The sequence below is a fragment of the Equus quagga genome, chromosome 10 (assembly GCF_021613505.1).
Source record: "Equus quagga isolate Etosha38 chromosome 10, UCLA_HA_Equagga_1.0, whole genome shotgun sequence".
In the NCBI taxonomy this organism is placed as follows: Eukaryota; Metazoa; Chordata; class Mammalia; order Perissodactyla; family Equidae; genus Equus; species Equus quagga.
Genome location: NC_060276.1, coordinates 66,674,132 through 66,696,226, shown reverse-complemented (window position 1 = coordinate 66,696,226; position 22,095 = coordinate 66,674,132). Strand labels below are relative to the sequence as shown.

At 39.8% G+C, this 22,095-nt stretch overlaps 1 long non-coding RNA gene across 3 annotated transcripts in view; it reads right to left on the bottom strand.

Moving 5' to 3' along the window:
• Positions 1-152: 152 nt before the first annotated feature.
• LOC124245785 (uncharacterized) overlaps positions 153-22,095 on the bottom strand; it is a 27,569-nt gene continuing 5,626 nt past the window's right edge. Inside the window, exons 1-8 of one of the 3 annotated variants that reach the window (XR_006890344.1) lie at positions 15,628-22,089; positions 14,043-14,133; positions 11,440-11,576; positions 9,881-10,089; positions 9,152-9,474; positions 8,637-8,762; positions 5,674-7,532; positions 153-476 (exon numbers count right to left, since the gene is read on the bottom strand). This is a non-coding gene — a long non-coding RNA (uncharacterized LOC124245785). Of the gene's footprint in view, positions 7,533-8,636; positions 8,763-9,151; positions 9,475-9,880; positions 10,090-11,439; positions 11,577-14,042; positions 14,134-15,627; positions 22,090-22,095 lie in introns of those variants that run through there. The other 2 variants (XR_006890343.1, XR_006890345.1) reach the window with 2 other exon arrangements.

Genomic DNA, 22,095 nt, shown 5'->3' with positions numbered 1-22,095 from the left:
AAGCTAGAAAGAATTGAGATCTCAAATCATTTACCCAAGCTGGGTGATTAAGGTAGCGAAAAACAAATTTTTTTTTTTAGGTAACTGTTATGATTAGGAAGGGACAGTGAAGTAAAACTTATATCAAAATACAAAGTTTTCAAAACAGTACATTTTATTTGACATTAGACAACACACCCCCCAATTTGTCTCAGTTGCTTTTGGGTGTTCACTCATCTTGAGCAAGATTTTTCAATCGTTAAAAAACGTCAAGGCCCAGAGATTCTGAATTTCACATCAGTTCATAAGTCAGTGTGTCTTCCATTTATCGGAGCATTTTGGCATAGGTTCCCTTTGAGTTCGAAGGGTAGAGACGAAGTCATTTCCTTTAAAAGCAGATTGGTTCACAACTTCATTTATGCCACAAAAATCAGATGATGATAGCATGTTCTCTTATTCTTGTTTTATCAGTAGTGGTAGTCTTAGGATGCCAGAAACTGCGAAAGGAAGGCTTTTAGTTACTCTCTCCTTTCCACTTCCCAATAATGCACCCCCCACCCCACCTGAGAAAGGGGCATTACTGAGTCCAGCTGATGCCATGTATCAAAAGCCAAACAGTATTAATATTTTGCATGTTTCTCATGCATAAATAAAAATGTACAAAGCAAAATCTAGAAACATCACACCCAAATCCTCCTCAATATTCCTCCCTCCACCAATATTCTGTTGCCATTCATCAATTTCCTTCTGCACTTATGGATGTTATTATTGGTTTGCCATGTAAACTAAAGTTTAGATGCTTTTAAAGTATGTATCAATTACAGTGAACCATAAAGTCCTCTTTCTTTGCAGTGAATTTTGACTTCAGCTTTAAGACAACCTTATGATAGAGAGGTCACACTGATTTAATTAATAAATCCCATAATTATCTAACCCAAGGCTTAGTTGATAACTATTCAGCCAAAGATTGTTTCCCCAAAACTTACAAAAATGAGTGAGGACAAAGGAATTTGTCCTTATCTCAACAATGACCAGTTACTGGAATTGCATTAAACCAGAAAAAGCAATCCCCAAGTTACATCTGGAGGTAGTAATGCTCTTAAGACCAATCCAGAACCAAGGCAGGCTGCCCTTAGAAACAGCTTTGACCTTTTCTTTCACTCTGCCTCCTATCCCACCCTCTGTGAGTGATTTAAAAATAGAAAAGGTCAAAACCCAGTTAGGCCTAGATTTAGCGGGGTTTTTTTGGTATTTTTTTCCTCCAGTTTTTGCCAATTAGTTCTAACTTTTATTATTCTTAAAACGTAAGCATAGTAAAATTGTTAAGGTGTTTTCATTAACTGACATTATCCTACCCTAACAAGTCCTTTCTTGAGCAGGTTTTGATGGTGAGGAGATTTCTAAGGTGTAAGTTAAGAAGCTGTTGCAAAAGAGAAATCATGTCTCCATCACCAGTGTTGCCATGTACTATCTGAAGACTGTTCTTCAAAGAGATCTATTTAGGTAGTGTATACTTTTCAGAATGTAAACGTAAAGAATTAAAAATAGACAAAACTGGTAAATTTGTTTCAAAACCACTTGTGGCTCGAGTATGAGTGGTTTCCCAAGGCTAGTACCAATGACACTGGGGTTTGGAAATTATTTGTTATCCCTCCTTCTGACCAGCACTGGTCACAGCTATTTTTCATGAGGGATGGGCTAGGAAGAATGAAGTGTCTATTATAAGGAGGGTTCCTGCAACTTAAGGAGCAAGCTCAGTAGAAAACCCTGCTTATTGTAGTGGCCAGAGTGGTAGAAGAAATATGGAGTAGGAATTAAGCCCCACGATGTTATTCTGGGACTAAGCTATGCCCCTAACCAGAAACCAGACCAAAGGCAAAGTTTTAAAAGTTCTCTGGGGAAGTATTCATTTTTTCATGTCTCTGGGGCCAACTGAGAACCTAGCAAAGAACTTTATGCACAATAGGCACTCAAATATACTTGTAGAATGAATGAATAAATTAAAAAATGAATGAACAGTAACCCCTCTTATATTCTAGTCTCCAAGCCAATTAAAAAGCAAGTGTCTTTCAGTCAAGATCTTTTTTGTTTTCTGTCTAGGAATTAACACAATGCCTGGAAACAGACACTTCTGCTTAGTGGAGAATTTCATTCCATTTGTTCTTTGTTTTAATTGCATCTCCAAGACAGATTAAGCGCCTTTTGTACCACATCTATTTCATTTAGCATCACCTTCTTCAATGTTTCTAAGAATGAATAAAGAAAAAGTTCTCTCTTATTCCCACTCTACCAAACATGCCAAAGAGAAGGTAATCTATTTGATCATTCCTTCTCAGTGTCTTAATATCACTGCTCCTCAATGATTAAGTTTTTTCAACTAATGAAGAACTGTAGTCTCTTATTAAATTTCTTCTTGTGTTTCCACGATAAGCTAGTGAGCTTAAAGTGCATTTTCATCTAGGTCTTTTAAATCTCTTCATTCTCCTCAGCACTTAAGAAGAGTACTTTATTCAGAGTGAATACATTTTTACAAAATACGGAATATCTAGAATCTTTTTTATTGCTCAAGTGGCTTCTTGACTCTAAGCCAAGCCAATGAGTAAATACTTTTAAAACCAGTTGTTTCATCTTAATTCTCATCTTAAACCATTTAACTATAATAAAAGGAAAACGTTAAACTAATGAATTAAAGGATAAAACTTGAGCCCTTTTATCAGTCTCCTAACTTCAAACTGGGTCAATAAACAAGTGATGTTAGGACTTTCTAGAACTAGGAAAAACGTCTTCATTTTATAATGAAAGAACCATGCCTTTTTTTTATCCTATTTCTTAATTTCCAAGGCAAATCCATGGCTTTTCTGGACCAAACCTATTCAACTAATTCATATAGCATAGTACCTTCCAGAGAACATGCATTCAAATATTTACTCAAAAATCAAACATGTTTTCATATCTTCAGCTATGGTCTGTGATCTAATGCTCTTTAGACTAGGCCCATTTCACTTCTCTTATGCTCAGGACCTAGAATGATGTATTCCACATAAAAGATGCTCTGTTAAATTAATCTAAAAGCAAACCAGAGCCATTTATTTTTATGCCTTTAACATCTCTAAGCCAGGCCAAGGTGGATCTAATTCACCTCCATCTTCAGCATTCAGCATTTAAAAAACTGATGGAGAACCACAACATGTTGCTTTTTTAAAAAAAAATCCCATCTGTTCACTCAGGCCAAGGAGCAAGTAGCCTTCTGACCTGGATTTCATCTTTCCACCTAGCTCAGCATTTAGCATACTGCCTTGCACAATTCTGTTTTTCCCATGGTTTCATCATTGAATAAGCTTAGCAGTGGTTAAGTAACTTTTAGTCTGGGTCTCACATCTATTACCTCATTTCCTCCCGTGAGCACCCCATGAGGATAAAATCATTTTTATATTCTAGGTTATGTGCAGTTCTGAGAAAGTAATTAGTAATCATTCATTAAGCCAACAGTTAATTCCTTTTATCTGTATAAAATTGTAAGTTTTGTAAAGTTACACATAGATTTCTGTTGCTGCAAGTTCTATAATAATGCTAATAAATTTTTGCATCCCCAGTTGCTATCTCTGGGGATGAGAGAGTAAATAATTAATGTTCATTCAGCAGATATTGCTTATATATGTATGGTAGTTTAAGACTTATAAATTGATTTTATACATTATTGTCTGCTACCCAGGACACAATAAAGATGGTTTATCTTCACACTCTGATGCCTAGCAAGGAGATTGGCACATAATAGACAGTTATTATCCAGCCTTGCATTCATCAGCCATTTAATCCTTTACATATTATAATCAGAGTGTTGAATAGTTAACAATACTTCCTCAAATTTTTTCGGACTGTTTTCATAGTAGAATGATAACTGTGATAAAATTTTATAAACCACATATTCTGCACCAAAAGAGAAAATCAAGTTACCTTCGTATGGTGCTTTTGAGTTCACAAAATGCTAACATACTTTATTCTCAGCTGTAGGCACAATAAAATTATAAATTTATGTTTATCTTTAGTGCCTGTAACAATGAGTACACATACTAGGCAAGTGATATTAATTCATTCATTTAACAAATATTTAAACCCTCAGTTTGTATAACTATATTACCTTTCTCATAATGGGTCAACCACACAATGAGAATTTTGTGGCGACAATGCCAATCTCACAAAGTTTTATTCACAGAGAAAACATCTAATGTCTTACATTTATATAGCACTTCATAGTTTAGAAAGTATAATCTCATTCATTACATTTTCCTGTAACATAGGAAAATATACTGGTAATAATTTAATTTGACATCACCAGTAAAGTCTTGATTAATTAAAATAAACAATATCTAATTCCTTACATCTAAATAATATAGGACAAAACTTCCTTCTTCTAACTTGGGAGCATTATCCTGGATTTCACAGTACCCAAAACAATAGTTGGCACATAAAAGGCAATTAATATTTACTCATTCATTCATAAACATGTAGCCCACTGGTATTTATATAGCGCTTTAGTTTACCAAGCACTTTAATACATACTTCTTATCTGAAATTTTTAATTCTATAATGGGAACACATTTTTTTTTCTTTTGACATCTGTAGTGCCTAGCATAGTATCTGGCACATTACAAGTGATCACAATAGCTTAATCCCCTGTGTCTGCAGTATATTTTATAGTTTAAAAGCAGTTTCTAGGTGTTTTCTTTTCTGCTACCTAGAATACTGTATTTTTACTCAAAATCACCACAGCAGCAGAAACACAATGGCCACAAATATATGAATTACTCACTTATCAAACACTTCATTCCTAATATCTGCATAGTATTACATACTTTTGATAAAGCACTTTATTTACACTTTTTAAAATCTTTGTATCCACAGTGCATAGCACAGTAGAATGTATATACTACGTAATCAATATTCATTCATCAACTCTGAAATTTGTAAGTTTTTAAATGCTTTGTAGTTTACAAGGCACATTCACATATTTTTATTCGGGTCACCTGGATGTGATCATAAATAATCACTGCATCCTTAGTGCCTAGCACAGGGACAGGTGAACAGAAAGAAATTAATATTATTCAGTATACAGTCCCTGGCATTTACATCCATGGTGATAAACTATGGCTCACAGACCAAATCCACTTGGTTCGCAAGCTAAGAATAATTTTGTCTCTTTAAAGGTTGTAAAAAGATGCAACAGAGACTATATGGCCCACAAAGAACTAAAATGTTTACCATCTCACATTTACCCTTTACAAAAAGGGTGTGATGAGCCCTGCTTTGCATAACGCTTCACAATTGACAGTACACTTTCAAATGTTAGCTGTGCATGGCCGTCAATACACTATTAATGAGAACACCTTGCTTTTTTCTGTGTCTTTTGGTGCTTTCATATATATTCTCAATCATTTAAATTTTTTCCCTCATGGTAAGGGGGAAAAAATCAAGGAAATGATTAAACTTGCTAAATATTCCCAAGTTCTCTCACCTTTAAGCCTAGAGGTGGGTATTAAACCCAGGGGCAGGGTTGGCAAAGTCTACCAAATTATTAGGCCACTACTACGAGCAGGGAGTTCAGGCTGTCTCCTTGGGGCCTCACTCTGTCCCAGGCCCAATTATCTTTTTTTGTAACCATCACTAGGAATCCCAAACCCCAGGAATCCTGCTCACCCAAGCTCAAAGAAGTAAGGTGTTGCTGGTTGGTGCTTCTTAGCAGGCTGGGACATCTGTGTATTTCTTGTCTAATTCTTCTCATTAGCCTGGAGCATCTCTTCACATTTTCTCTAGATAGCCTGGCACTGTTTTTTCCCCCAACAGCCTGATATTTTCCTCTTCTCGTCAGCCTAGAGCTTCTGAGGAAAAGGGAAGACTGAAATACAGTGTCATCTATATGTCTCTTTCAAGTGGAGCGGAGATGAAGAGAAATGGAAGTTTAAAAAAATACCAAAAAATTAATAAATGGCTCGAAACTGTGACTAAAAATTGGCTTAAGATTGGCCCAGGCATAATACTGCCGATCTAAAGATATGTTTCCTTAAGGCAACAGGAACATCAAAAATGATATCTCAAAAGAAGTGGGCTTAAATGGAGATATGAGAACTGGAAAGAGAGAACTGAAAATGTCCAAGAATAGGAAGAATAGCAATAGAAAAGAGGTGAGCCTCAGGTTCTCATCATTGAAATTCCTCTGGTCTTGGGGCTTCTATTCTTCCTGGGTTTTAGATCATGGGCCTCCAGCTTCCTGCTTGATTTAGTCTTGAGATATATATGTCTCTCTGGGGCCTTCTGTCCCTCTGGAGAGGCTTGCGTCTTGGGTCTTTAGTCTGTCTGGGGCCTTCTATCTTTGGGTCTTAGGTGGTCAAGCTAAGGCCTTTTGATCGCAGGTCTTAGGCATTGTATCTTAGGTCTCAGGCCTTCAGGCGCTCATATTCTGGGTCTTCAGCCTTCTGTCTAACTCAGAACTTGAGCCTTCCATCCAACTCAGCCAGGTCTTCTATACAATAAGGGCCGCCTTCTGCACATCATGGCTCTCAGGGCTTCTGACGGTCTCAGGCCTGAGGATTCCATCTATCGTGGGACATGGGTTTTCCATTTTAGTCTTTAGGACTCAAGTCTCAAACCATCTGTCTTCTACGTTGGGCCTTCTACCCATTATGGGCCTTCCCCTTCGGTCCATCTTAGGTCTTCAGCTTTCCTTCAGTTTTGACCCTTGGGCCTTCTATTGGTCTTGGATTGTCTCACAGGGCAGCGTGGCAGAAGGAACAGTGCTGCAGTACTTATTTTGATAGCTGACACTCTGCACCTACTGGGAAGGGGTTAGGAAGCCCCTTTGTCACAAGCACACACAAACACGCACACATACACAGCCACAATAAACATGCAAGGCGAGAGGACTGTATGAAACCAAAGAAGGGGAGACACAGACTCATGAGGAGACTGAAATATTCAAAGGTGAGTAGAAGGGAAAAAGCAGAGAAGAAACAAGAGAACAGAGAGACGAATGCTGAAATGGAAAATCACAAAGAGCAGAGATACTGAAGCACACAAAGCAGGAAAAAAAGAGAGAAAATGGCCCAAGAGAGGCAGAAAGGATATGTAGAAAAGAGAAATGCAAGATAAGGAGTAGAAACAGCAGAAAGGAGGCCAGAATCAGAAAAAAGTGAAATGTCAAACCAACAAGAAAGGGAGAAAGTGACAAACAATCAGAATTCACAAGGAGAAAAAGAAGAGAGGTAGACATAACAAGTAATGAGCAAAAAGCACACAGCGTGTGACTCAGAGACACAAAGGGAAGAACAGTGAAAGAAGAGCCAGATCTAGGAGAGCACAGGGAATCAGTAACAAAATGAAAAGAGAGAGAGATCTAAGACAAGGCACAGACCACTCTTAGCAACAAAAGAAACAATGAGACAAAGATACACAGAGAAGAAACTAACAAGAGAATTATAGAAATGGGTAAGACACACTTTAGATAGAGAAGAAAGACCAAAGACGTTCAAGGAAGAAACAGACAAGCAAAGAAATACACACTTTTGAGTGAAAGAGATAAGCAAAGGCAGACATTCAGAGGAAGAGGGTAGGAAGTAGAAGAAACAAGATACAGCGAGGGGCACAACAGGCACATCACAAAGAGAAGACAACAAAAGAAAACCAAAAAGTGCATTAGTAATTACAATAAGCCATCATTACTACCAATACTACTTATATTACTGACAATAATAATAATTATAACAATAACAATCACCAACATAGATGTTCTTCCACTTACAAACTTTTACCTTAGGAATTTCTTACACAGAACCAAAACATGCTAATTCTACCTGCCACTTGATAGTCTTAGTGGTCGTTTGCATTGTGTCACACGAACTAATAAAACTTTTTGGGTTACCTTTTACTTACCATATGTCAGGCACTATACTAAGCACTGTACATACATGATTTCATTTAACCTTCACAAACAGACAAGTCTAAACAGAGACTCTAAATTGCCAAAGGCCATCCACCTAATGAGTAGCAGAGGATTTAAACACAGAACATGTGCCTCTTAACATTCTGCTACAACTGTTTACAAGGATTTCCAGAGAGCCAAAAGAGATGCCACAGATGAGTGAATATTATAATAAAAAGCCCTTAGAGAGCATCTGATCAATCTCCTCATTATATAGCTTCACCTTTCCCCATCCCTTTAGAAAACTGACTTGATTTTCACACCCTTCACAATTACAATGGCAGCTTCAGGGACTGGGTTTCCTTTAACACTAAATCTTAACTGCAGATAGATTCTCTCACAATAGAGGGTGAGAAAGGGCCACTCTCTCAGCAACAAACGAAAATTCTTTTTTATCTTGGTTTCCATATGTTTAGGCCTTTAAGAGTGACAAAGGATCTAGGCAGTGAAGATAAAGGACAGGTTAGTTGAAGCTAAATTACTCTGTGACACAACTGGTATGTAGACCGTAATATCTTTGAGTTCCTTCAGTGAACTCAGTTGATAATACTGATTAGTGATCATCCTCCCATCTCATGTTTGCCCCACCCTCCATGTTAGATCACCATAGCCCATCCCACACAAACCCCCAACAAACACCTATTAGCTCTAAAGTGATCCTCACGGGATTACATCAACAACTTACTTCATTCTGCTATGTTAAAATGCTAGAGTGCCAGGCACGTTGATCTTTTGGTGTATTCAAATTTCTCACTCTATGCACTGCTTTTGGGAAGGATGATGCGGCAGATACAAAGGGAACAATCAGGAGCTACAAAAAACAAGAGGGAAACCATATAAATGCCATAAAAATGTATTAACTGAGTACCGTGCTAGACTTAGGGGAAGGTTCAAATTAATGAGCTGTAGAAACACTCTCTACAGAGCTTAGAAATGTACAAAGTTGAAGCTTTCAGGTCCTTAGAGATAAAACTAATACAACGTCCTCACTCAACAGAATAGGAAACTAGGGCATAAATAGGAAAATGTCTTGCCTACTAACACTTGGTGACCCACTGGAAACAGCACCATCAATCTAGCCTTATTTCTTTACATGAATACTAATCTGTACAAAGCCGGTATGATCAGGACTTACTACACAGAATGGTTACATCCATCTCCCAACCTACATCCCCTTAATCAGCCTCTCTCATCACTGACCTAGAGTATCCAGGGTCCTGGTTCTTTAGATCCTCCCTGACGGTAGATAACTTTGTACCATTTCTGGTCAGGTTCCCATTTGTAGCTGTGAAGCTTCCATCAATCAGCAAGCACAGCATACAAAGATACAATTCTTATTTATCTTCTTAAACAACTTGTTTTGTGTTTTATCCCGCAGACGTCCCAAGGCATCTTGAAGTATGTAAATGACTGGCAAAGTTCTCCAACAGGGCCTCAAGGCAGACTTTGTGGACCAGAGGGTCCAGAATGATGATCTGCCCACGATTAATGTCACAGATGTGGCAGTTGTTGTCCATGTTCTCCTAAAAGAAAGAACAATTTAGCTGTAACCCTCCACCAAATACTATAGTGCCACCCTAAAATCCTAACTCATGCAGCCTGCTACTCTCTTCACATCATCATTTTCACCCATCTCATACCCAGTTGCTTCCCCGGTTAGTTAGGAGCTGGCAGACACAGTTGATAATGATGAAAACAATCTCAGTTGAAAGCTAAGTGAAATGTATACTGGAAAACATGATCAAACTTAAAGACTACTGGGGCCAGCCCCATAGCCCAGTGGTTAAGTTCAGTGTGCTCCACTTCAGTGGCCCAGGTTCAGTTCCCAGGTATGGAACTACACCACTGGTCAGTGGCCATGCTGTGGTGGTGACTCACATAAAAAAAATTAAAGACCACTTATTATGCTTTTAGGGACAGCTTACCCACCTCTGATGTGTGGTAGCTGTCTTGAGACTTCATCTTCCTACCTGGGCCCAGGAAAGAATCTTGATAGAACCTCCTGGCCTAGGCTTGTTGCCCAGTGGTAGTGAGCCTTTCCCCTGGAGGATCCTCATGCCCCATCTCCACCTAGGGATCGTCAAAGGGAATGGGTCACTAACACCATAAAGCAACAAGCCTATTCTTCTGAGGAAGACCTGGAGAAGAGATAAAGAAAACTAAATTACTGAAATGCAATACAGTGGGAAAGTCTATCCCAATGAGCAACTAGTGGTTAAATTAAACTATGTCTACCCTTTTCTTCAGATGGATTGAGGGGTGGAGATTTGGAACTGTGTAGAACTCCATATTCTAGCTACAAGCCTAGCAACATGCAAATTTTTCTATTCATTCCAGCTCCTTTCCTTCTATTATTTCCCCCCATCTCCAAGAGCAATTAAGAGCTGAATAATTACCAAAATTCCCACACTGTGCTTTATTTTCCAGTGTCCACTGATGAGCAATCCTCTAGAGTGCAGATTATTAATGTCTGAGTGTTCTGATCATGAAATATAGTGAAGGTGAGAAATCAAGAGAAAACAGAAGGAGAAGCTAACACTTTCTCAACGAAGAGAGTCATCAAGTTACTTAGAAAAGCTACGATGTGGTCTGACCCTCTGAGTCCTGTAAGAACTCTTCTTCACATTGCTCAGTTTTAAGAACTGATCAATCTAACTCAAAGTGCCTCTCTCTTGCCTAGTTTTATATCATTCTCCTCTTTTAATTTGTACGTTAAGTAGTAAGATGCTGGAGCACTGCCAAGGTAAACAGAATTGTTTTCTACTCAACCTACATGGTACATTTCTTAAACAGCTTATATAAATGGGACACCATGAGAGTCCCAGGATATTCAGAGAAGTCAAGATTTATTACAGGCATATAAAACCCCAGTTATCACAACAGCTAAGCAAATCTATGCAAAAGGAAAAACAAGGTACAGAAAGCTAGGGATCTAGTTACACAGGCCCTTGGGTCTCTGTTATTCTACCTTTTAGCAATTTCATAGTTTTTCAAATTAACAAACCCTCAACTTCTTAAAACAAGAGAATGACAGTGACAGTGGAATTAAGCCTGCCAAAACAAGGCTATGACACAAATAAGTTGGTACTACTCAGCACTTACCACCAGTCTCCCAAAGGAAGGTGGAAATAATTTCAAGGCCTACTAAACAGAAGGCATAGGTTCATTCTCTATCTCCTGCTAAGTAAGTATGAGATATGAAAGAAAGTAATTTATTGTTTTGCATCTCTCATTCTTCATTTATGAAATGGGGATCAAGATGCTTGCCCTTACAGACTTCACTGTAACCTAGCTCTTAGGGATAAATGAAATAATAGATGAAACTCATTCTTGAAAGTTAAAATGTATGTGTATATGCCAAAAAAAAAACCTGTGTAGGAATTGATAAGAACTAGCTCATGTTCTGTTTTAAAAAGGAGAGCTGCAGGAAGTTAAAAGCCCTTAAAGCCAAAGACAGAATTCCCACAAGAACGAGCACCCCAAACTACCTTTTTCTCCAGGTGGCCTGCAAGCCATCCTCTTAAGACCAGTTGGAGCTTATCCAGATTCTCCGAAGGAAAGATCTGATGAATGTGGAGCTTCTTAGAGCTGCCTGCGGTCCTCAGGTCTCACATGCTTGAATGTCCTGAAGAAGAAAGACAGGGTTCGGCGGGATATATAATTGTTGAGAAAACCTCAACAAGAAAAAAACTAGGAAGTATTAACCTGAAGCATCAGCTATAGGTGTCTCCTGTCTCTTCTCTCTAGCCTGTTTGATCTCCCTAACGTCCTGTAAGGCGAGCACTGGCACTATCACAGAATGATTAAGCTAGTGTAGAAAAGAACTAAATGAAAATATGGGTGAAACCAATACCCACCTTATTAAAAGCTGACTAAATTTGTGGCCTAAAGGTCATCCTCTTGCTGAAAATACTTCAAGATACAAGGTAGCAGAGCAATTGCTACTACTGCCTGGAGGTACGAGTGCCTTGACCATTTTTAATAATTGGCTAGCTGCCTTTACTGTAGGATAGGAGCTCACTGAAGCAGGTCTAAGCCAGGTTTGCAATCTTGAAAACACTATATATGGTATGGTATGGTGTGGAAAGCACCAAGTATGGCTTGATCAGAAATTACCATAAGGACCTTTATGCCAGTATCAAACAAACTCTAACAGTAGTATGTGAAAGATCACTTATTCAACTCTATTCTCTAGATAACATGTCCAGTAAAACCAAACTGGAGTTCTGTGATGTTCTCAATATGAGCAGAACAGGCTTCAAAATCTCTTGGCAACATCCTTCCCCATCCTTGTTTAACCTAAGATTAGATTCTTCATCCCAAATACAGGCTTCTGGTTCAACATGGCAGTTCATACATATTTATACATATTTACTCCACTCCTTCCTGAAACACCATTAACATAGTTAACTCAATGGCACCTATACAACAATATATAACTGTGCATGGCCACTGAAGTTTAACTTGTTAAATTCAGCAGGTCAGTTAAGTCTTAAACAAATACTTGAGATCCAACTTGAGTTAGATTTTGAAGGAAACCACTGTTAAATGTTACTTGTCTGTAACTAAAAATATGGTAGTGGGAAAATCAAGTTTTTTTCCAATCCAGTTTCTAAGACTAGAGGCAGATGAAGGTATTAGCTCTGTTTAACCATACACGTCAGTGCTCTTTGCCATCCAAGATTATAAAGTTTGGGGAAACAGCTCACTTCAGATAATCAGTTGGCTTCTCTTTGAGCTGGCGAAAACTTTCCCAGGACACTTTCACAAATAAGAATAATTTAGCAGCCACCACAGATGAATTTTTATATTGTTTTTTTTTTTTTAAAAGATTGGCACCTGAGCTAACAACTGTTGCCAATCTTTTTTTTTTTTTTCTGCTTTATCTCCCCAAACCCCCCAGTACATAGTTGTATATCTTAGTTGCAGGTCCTTCTAGTTGTGGGATGTGGGACGCTGCCTCAACGTGGCCTGACAAGCAGTGCCATGTCCGCGCCCAGGATCCGAACCCTGGGCCACCGCAGCGGAGCGCGCTAACTTAACCACTCGGCCACGGAGCCGGCCCTGAACTTTTAATTCTTTACTTCAAGTCACAAACTCCTATTCAGGTATACATTTGATATCCAGGGCTCAGAAACCCTGAAAAGAAATTATGAATGCTTAATCATAACAGCTCTAGGTCTTATGATCTTCTATAATTTAGGGAGGTGGTTAGAGAAATGTGTATATAGGTTACAGAAAGATAGGTAGAAAAGCTGAAGAAGGGTATGGGAAAAAATACACAAAACCAGGGTCAGAAAATTTCCTCCAATCTATATATTAAGGTTCTATAAGGAGGAAAGTTAGAAATCACAATAACCATTTAGAGAAATGCCCAAAGAATTTTAACTGCTTTCCTTTTTGATCCATTGAAAATTTTCCAAATGACAAAATGTCATTTTCAGGGGTTGAGGTATTCAATTCAAGTCCTTGTCTTAATTCATCAGCAGTCCCTAGACACTGAAGTTGTGATTCATGGTGATTTGATCCAAGGTTAGAGCCAGGTCCAAAGGCTAGGTGTTCCTACTCCCAATTCAGAACTTTTTCATAATTTTGCCAGTATCTCCTTCTGCCCCCAAACCCATGAAAAAGAATAGTGATTCACTCCGTCTAAAAGAACATGGGCTTCTTTAAAATGCACTTGCAAAAAGCAAGGAATATTGGAGTACTGCCTGTAAGCCCTTGGCTTACACATCCCCTGAGCCAAGTGACCAAGGTGCTGCCTAGGCACACCTTGCCATCACTTTGCTCAGTAAGAACGTTTCCCTTACTCTTCTTCCTCTATGCCCCACAGAATGTCCCAACGTTTTGATGGTATTGCCCAACACCATAATGATTCGTTCATTTCTGCATCTTCCATCATATAGCAAATTCCTTGACAGGAATCATGTCTTTGGTTTTGCTATCGACTCCAGTGCCTGGCCCAATAACTATTTATTGACACAAGGATTATCCCAATTTTGAAGATGCCCACGTTTCCAAAGCATCCCTTTTTACAACTGCTAGAGATTTTATTTCAAGCAATGAATTGAAATACAACTCCAAGATTCACCTTTGGATGCTGTCTAGTGCAGGCTTCAGTCCACCTAAAATTGGTCCATCCTTCCTCAAGTAGGGGTACAGAACCGGCTGAGAATTCATCCCTTTAAAACAAATTCCAGTAAACAGTTACAGTTGTATGTTAGTACTGAACGATAATTTGATTAGTAGCGATAAAAGATTTCATAAAGCGTAGACCAGTGTTTCTCAAATTGGGGTGATAAGAACCCTGGGGGTTTGTGGATATATTCTTATGGATCCCCAAGTCCTACATATATTATATATAAAACACTGTATATCTTTGACAAACATATCTTGAAATTAGAAATCATGTTTACATTTCAAATAACTTTCTTAAGTCATTATTCCTCAAAACATATATTCTTTAGGATCTCAAAAAATTTTTTTCCTTTAAAAGATGTTTCATCCTGACAGATTACTTCAGTTTGAGAAACAATGGCATAGACCATGTTTCCAAGAAGGCTCAGGACCATTTGTTTATTACCCCAGTTAGTCAGGCAAATAATGTCTTTAGGCAATGGGGGGAAGGAGGAACAAACTGTGAGGAATTATGGATTTAACTAAAATGGGCAGTAAGAGAAAAGCCCAGCTCATTAATATGGTTCCTCTTGCTCCTGCTAAGATGCAGGGATGTGCACAAAAAATGTTTCAAATTTGATGTTAACATTTTTTCAGCTGGACCTTTGTGTTTGTTTTACATTGGAGAGTCTAAGCTTTTTAGCTTACCAAGGTACTTGTTGAAAAAGACAAAGGGGAAGAAGGTATTTCAACTTCATCAAAGTAAGCAAGGTAATGGGTTTTCTTATAAAACTTAGACTTCTCCATTGCCCTCTTGCCAAATAGGTTCCACAAATATCTCAAACTAAAAAGGCATCACTACTCTCATCTGTTCTTCGGCAGAGACAGAACAAAAAGGTACAAAGAACAAACTAATCATATTTATACCCCCAATACTTGAACTTCAAAAAGCTCAAGTTTATAATGAGATTTAACAATTGACAATTTGCTAGCCTTAGCATATAGCCAAACACAATGGCTATGCTTTATCCCTTGCTATGCCGCCAAAAGAGGTAAAACCAAATGACGTTAAAATAAACCAACTGGACTACCCAGATGGCTGCAATATTAATCATATCCTGAACCAAAGAGAAAAAGTAAACCCACCTCCTTTAACTTTATCCAATCAATTTCAAACCCAAATGGGCTCTCTTCTTAAAACTCTGTAACTTATAATACACATAAGACAGCACTTGCTTATCATTTCCTAGTTAGTTATTTAAAGTGTGCTTATATTAGCTCCTCAACAATACAGCCATCTCAGGGATGAGATTATATAGGACTATATCATTTCCACCCCTCACTTCAGTGTGACCTAGTATAGGGCCAGGTACACAATATTAATTCTATAATTCTGTTGGTTAACTCATATGGTGAAATACACATATATATAAATTGCAGATGAGGTGGGAACAGGAAAGGAGACTTATAGGCCCCTCTGACTTTTCTATGGGTAACATCTGAGAGACAGAAAATAGAACAGGGAAAAGATTACTTAGTAGCTACAAAGTAGTACTTACAGAATTCTAAAGAGCCAGAGACTCTTCTTACAGCTGTCCAAGGAGCTAGAAGTGCAAACTGTACCCTGAGCTGGGCCAATGGAGGAACAGTATTCTTTTTCAGTGATTACAAAGAACTGCTGTTGTGATGACTAGTTATTTGCTTCAGCAGTTCCATATTAAATACTTGTCTGCCACCAAACACCCTGTACACTAGAGGCTGGGATAGTATTCATTTTTACCAGGCAGCTATCTGACTGTTGAAATTTGTATCCAGAAGAATAATTAGATATTGGCTTATTTTTCTTTTAATATAAAACAGGGAAACTAGTCCCATCATTTCTAAGTCCTCACTTCAGTGTGGTGCTTCAGGCTACTTTAAATGAGCAGAATTAAGCAAGGTGCATTTTATATAATAGATTATAACGTGACCTGTGGTTTTCAAAAGCACCTCAGCATACGTTCTCTCATTTCATCCTTTTACGGCAATCTTCTTGAAATAAGTAGGGGATGGTTGGTGCTCCACATGAAGAAATTTAAGGACTAGAACGTTTAGGTAGTTTTTCTAAGAGTGAATGGTGGTAAAGCCCAAACAAGGAATGGTTTTAAAATGGTGGTAGAGCCCAAAGATACTGGTCTTAAGAGTTCCACTCTAGAACTCCTTTGGTAACACCAAAATAGCAAGAGTCACAGTGGTCCATCCACACACCCACCACCCTTACTAAAATGAGAGACACTGGTCATCAGGTACATAGTATAAATGGGTTTTTAGACTTCAAAAATTTAATGACCAGGTTATCAATTCCACCTTGTAAACCAGATGTCTTTCTTAAAAAATAAAAAATTAACAGCAACTTTTTGGTTGTATCCTGGCAATTGGCACTGTACAATAGCAATATACAAGAGGAGAGATTCTTAGCTGCGCAATCTGCTCTGGAAGGAAGAATGCAGAGAGTGCTAACCTTCCTTCCTGGGGAGAAAATTTTCAACTAATACTTATGTATATTGAAAATCCAAACTAAAGGGCGGCAATCCAGCTCCTTGGGCCTGACCTGCCTTGAGCCTTTTGCCCAGTAAGTCAGTAACAGAGGTGGGCAGGGAAGGTTCCTGTCCCCAGAATGTGACAATAATTGGAAGTGGGATCATTAACAAATGCAGGAAAAGGAGTGAAGGCCCATCCACCTAGTTCAGGCCTGCTTTTGGTAGTCAACACTGCACAAACATACAACATCCAGGTCATAGGGAGATCTTGGGCTGATGGACTGAAAAATGGGACAATCAGTACTGTGTTAATTAATAACACCGAAGGGGCTTTGGGTAGTCAGCACTACTCATAAGCAATGCAAAGAAGGAAGTAGAGGGGTCCATGTCTTATGGGCAGGATCAAGGAAAGTGTAACTGAGGCGTTACAGCAGTACAAAGTGGGTAAACCAATGACATCTGGGATTGTTAACGTTTTAAGTCCAAGAGAAAGGGCCTAGCCCAGGTAACATTCCCCAGCAACAATGTAAAAAGGGGCAAGGGGTGAAGGGGGGACAGGGTGAGGGAGTAAGGTCTTATTTAATGGCTGGATACATGGACAGCTAAAATTGTGAGCATTAATAGTCCATAAGGAGGGTCCAAGGGCAGGCAAGGGGTGGGAGAAGGGAAGATAACAGTTAAGACCATGACTATTTGGAATTTTATACACTAGAGCAATGCAAAAGGAGTGGGAGTATGGGTCGCTGTTTGACGGACTGGTTCATGGCGCACTGCAATGTTTATACCCTATTATGCCACAGGAAATTGGAGCTGGGAGTGCTTGTCTAACAAGGCCAGGAAGGGAAATTCCATTGCTAATTGCCATTGTGCCCATTAACAGTCCCAGAAGTTTTGTGTGGTCAGCAGCCCCTGCATTAATGCAAAGGGGGTGTAAGGGAATGATTTCCTACTCTAATGGAAGGAGGCACAGATAATTGCAAAAATTCACATTAACAGTCCAAGAAATGGGCCTTAGTCAGTACCCCTGATGTATACAAAGAGGATTCAGGGGTCATATCTAATGACCAGTACTTTTGATAATTGTTATTGGGCGCATATTAAGTGTCCAAGAGCTGAGGTCATGATAGTTAGCACTCCTCAGCAGCAATCTAAAGGCAACGCTAGGGACATAGAGCATCCTTTCTACTGCACAGGTCCATAGACAAGTACAATTATGAACACTAATAATCTCAAGAGAAGAACTTATTCATGGTTAACATGCCCCTGCTGCAAAGGGGGTATGGAGGGTTGCAATCTTAGTCCAGCAGAAGAGATGGACAATTGCAATTATGCACATTAAAGTCCAAAAGAAAGGGCATTAAGTGAATAGCATCTCCTTGCTCTAAAGCAAAGAGGGTCCAGGGGTCTGGAATAAGACATGCTTGGAAAATTGCACTTGTGCACATGAACTTTCCAAGTGAAAGAGTCTTAAGTAGTGGGCACTGCCTGCTGAAAATGCTAAGGAAGTAGGTGGGGTCCCTATCTAGTGCAAAGAATAGGAAAAAATGCAATTGCACGTATTATCAGTCCAAAAGAAGAGGGCCTTGGTTACTCAGCACAATCAGCTGTACTACAAAGGGAAGCTGAAGGGGTTTGACCTTAGTCTCCTGAAGACAATAGACAATTTCAATTATGTATATTAATTGTCCACTAGAAGGAGCCTTGGGGAAAAACAGTATCCCCTGCAGTAGAACAAACGAGGTACAATAGTCCTGGAAGTGATAGGGTTGTGGAAAACTACAATTCTGCACAGTAACTATTCAAATGTAAAGATCTTAGCAGTGGGCACCACCTGCTGGAAGGCATAGGAGGTGGGGGGACATGTCCTTGTCTAGTGCCCAAGAACCCAGACAAATGCAATTATGCACATTAACAGATCGAGAAAGGGGATTGAGGGATCAATGACCCTGGTATACTGCAAATGAAGGGCAACAGAGTAGGATGAACTAAATTGCAATTATGTACATTAACGTCCAACAGACACGGTGTGGTAAATTAAAACCACGTACCATGTTAATATAAGGATCTTAAAGTAGTGCTCAGGCCCTGCTAAAAGGCAAAGGGAATGGGGAGAGGGGTGTCCTTATCTACTGTACAGGAACATGTATTAATCCAATTATGCACAATAACAAGCCATTAAAAGAGGCCTTAGTGATCAGTACCTCTGCTGTACAACAAAAGGTCTGAAAGCGTAGGATCTTATTCAAATGAGCTGAGCCATGTGCAGTCATGCACATTAATGTCTAAGGTGCACGGTTGTGGTCAATTACAATTGTGCACCTTGACTGTCCAAAAGTTATGGTATAATGGAGGAGGCACCCCCTGCTGAAAGGGAAAGGAAGACAGGGATGGGGGGTGGGGGGAGGCTTGTCTAGTGTACAGGAATCCAGACAAACATAATCACACATATGTTAACAGGCCAAGAAAAAAGGCCTTAGGGGTCAGTACCTCTGCTGTACTGTAAAAGGGGTCTGAGAGAGTAAGATCTTATTCAAATGGGATGAGCCATGTGCAATTATGCATATTAATGTCTAAGGTCCATAGGTGTGGTCAATTAAAATTGTGCACCTTGATTGTCCAAATGTAATAGTGTTGTGGAGAGGGCACTCCTTGCTGGAAAAAAAGGAAAGTGGGGAGAGGAGCTGCCCTTGTCTAGTGCACAGGAACCCAGACAAATATAATAGTGAATATTAACAGGCCAAGAAATGGGACCTTAGGTCAGAATTCCTGCAGTACTTCAAAGGGAGTGTGAAGGGGAAGGATCCTAATGTAAATATCATTATGCACATTCACAGTTTGAGAAAGGGGCCTTAAGTGCACAGTATCTCATGCAGTAAAGCAAAGAGGGTGTGAAAACTCAAGGACCCAAGTTAACTCAAAGGACCATGGATGACTGTAATTACACATATCCACGTTCCCAAGAGAAGGGCTTTAAGGTAGTCAGTAACCTCTGCTTCAATAAGTGCAGGTGTCCTGATCTAAAAGGCACAGTTGTAGACAACTGAGAGTGTGTACAAGACAACTAAGATTGTGCACATTAACTGCAGCAGGGTGTAAGGTCTTTAGTAGTAGGCAGCTCCTGCTAGAATATAAATAGAATGGGGAGAGTCCTTACCTGGTATACAAGCATAGGAGCAAATATAAGTATGCATAGTAACAGTCCAAGAAAATGAATCTTGGCTAGTCAGAAGACCCTGCAGTAATGTAAATGGGGCAAGGAAATGGGATCCTATTCTTACATAAGGGAGCAGGGATTACAGTAATTATGCACAATTAACTGTACAGGAGAAGCAGCCACGATTGGTCAGCACCCCTGATGCAAAGGAGGTGTGATGGGGATGGGATCCTAGTGCAACTCTGCACGTTGACTGTCCAAAAGAAAGACTTCAGGTGGTCAGTACCTCCTGCTATAATACTAACAAGTCAGGATATTAGCTTATCAGGAGGGCACAGGCACATTAAGAGTCCCAAGAGAAGGACTTTGGGTCCCTAGCATCCCCTGCTATAATGTAATAGGGTGGGATATTAGTTTAACAGGGGGGCCCATGAACATTGGAATTTTGCACATAAATAGTCCCCCAAAAAAGTAACTGAGGTAGTAGGTACACCTTCTTGTAAAACAGAGAGTACAGAGGACTTAAATGAAAGGCATAGTTTTGGTCAATCAATTACCATGGTTCACTTTATCCTAGTACAAAGGTCTTGAGGAAAGGGCATCCGCTGCTGAATACAAGGGAAATGAGTGAGGTCTTTACTGCAGAGGAAGAGGGACAAATGCAATTATGCACATTAACAGGGCAAAAGAAGAGCTTTGGTGTTCAGCACCCTCTGCTGTAATACTAACAGGGAGTGAGAGGATGGGATGAACCTTAACAGTCCCAAGTACCCTCTGTGGTAATGCAAAGTGCGTAGGAAGGAATGGGATCCTAGACTAACAGGACTACAAATGCAATTAAGCACCATAACAGTCCCAAATGCCCACCTAGTAACATAAAGGAAGTGGGAGGTCATGGGATCCTGGAGTACAAAAGGGACCACAGCTGCAATTAAGCACTTTAACAGTCCCAAGTATCCTCTGCTGTAATGCAAAGAATGGGAGGGGATGGGAAACTAGACTAACAGAAGGGACTATACTGCAGCTAAGCACTTTAGCAGTCCCAGATGCACTCCCAGGTAATGTAAAGGCAGTAGGAGGTCATGGGAAACTAGATACGCAGAAGGGACCACAGCTGCAATTGAGCACTTTAACCATCCCAAATATATTCCCAGGCGATGTAAAGGTAGGTGGAGGACATGGGATCCTAGAAAACAGAAGGGACCACAGCTACAATTGAACATTTAACAGTTCCAATACCCTCTGCTGTAATGCTGAGTAGAAGGGTGTGAGGTCCTAAACAAAAGAGACAACAGCTGCAGTCTAGCCGGTTAATAATCCCAGGCACGCTCAGCTATAATACAAAGGGAGTTGGAGCGTGTAGGATCCCAGACCAACAGAAAGTACCACAGCTGCAATTCAGCCCATTAATAGGCCCAAGTACCATCTGTGATAATGAGAAGGGAATTGGAGGGCATGGGATCCCAGACTAGCAGAAGGGACCAGAGCTGCAATTGAGCTATTTAAAAGACCCAAAACCCTCCCAAGTAATGTAGAGGGAGTGGATAGAATCCTCGAGTAACAGAAGGGATCTGCAGCTGCAATTAAGCACCATAACAATCCAAGAAACTGCCCAGGTAATGTAAAGTGACTGAAGGTCATGGGAATCCTAAACCCACGATAGTGACTACACCTCCAATTAAGCAGTTTAACAGTACCAAGTACATGCTGCTGTAATCCAAACAGCATAGGAGAGCATAGGAAACTACACACACAGAAGGGATGCTGGCTGCAATTAACCATGTTAACACTCCCAAGTACCTCATGTGTAGTGTAAAGGGAGTTGGAGGGCATGGGATCCCAGACTAACAAAAGGTACCCTAGATGCAATTAAGCACCTTTCTGTCCAAATACCATGCGGTAATGCAAAAGGAGTTGCAGGGCATAGGATCCTAGACTAATAGAAGGGACTGCAGTTTCAGTAGAGCACATTAACAGTCCCAAGTACCCCGTGTATAATGCAATGGGAGTTGGAGGGCATGGGATCCCAGACTAACACAAGAGACCACAGGTGCATTTAAGCACATTAAGAGTCCCAGGTACCCTCTTCTGTGAGCAAAGGGAGTTGGCAGGCATGGGGTCCTACTAACAGAAGGGACTGTGGCTGCATTAAGCCCATTAACAGTCCCAAGTACACTGTGCTTAACGCAAGGGGAGTTAGAGGGAGTGGGATCCCAGACAAACAGAAGAGTCCACAGCTGCAATTAAGCATATTAGGAGTCCCAGGTACCCTCTGGTGTATGCAAAGAGAGTTAGAAGGCATGGGACCCTAGACTAACAGAAGGGACTGTGGCTGCCATTAAGACCATTAACAG